Here is a 345-nt window from a genome sequence, read left to right as displayed (position 1 = left end):
CTCCCCCGGTCGATAACGGTTTCCTTCCTCGATCGAGAAGAAAACGTTTCCCTCGTCAGTCGACAACGTTTTCCTTCGTCTGTCGCATCGCAGACGCGTCCGACCAGGCCTTCAGGAGTGGGTTGGCGGGTCGGAGGGGCGCCGTCCTCCGGTCACCGGGCGAGCGAGGGAATCCTTGGCAGGCGTTCAGCTAGAAAGTAGGCCCGAGCGGAGGCCTCGAGAGGTCGTAAGGTAGATTCGTCTCCACGTATTGCCGGATGTTGCAATCTCTCTCGATGGAGGGAGGCGGCCGCGGCATGAGTAAAAAGGCCGAAAGCACGCTGCCGCGGGAGGACACCTGGTGAT

Source organism: Penaeus monodon, chromosome 33, assembly GCF_015228065.2.
Source record: "Penaeus monodon isolate SGIC_2016 chromosome 33, NSTDA_Pmon_1, whole genome shotgun sequence".
Lineage (NCBI taxonomy): Eukaryota > Metazoa > Arthropoda > Malacostraca > Decapoda > Penaeidae > Penaeus > Penaeus monodon.
Note: the sequence above shows the minus strand (reverse complement) of the source record.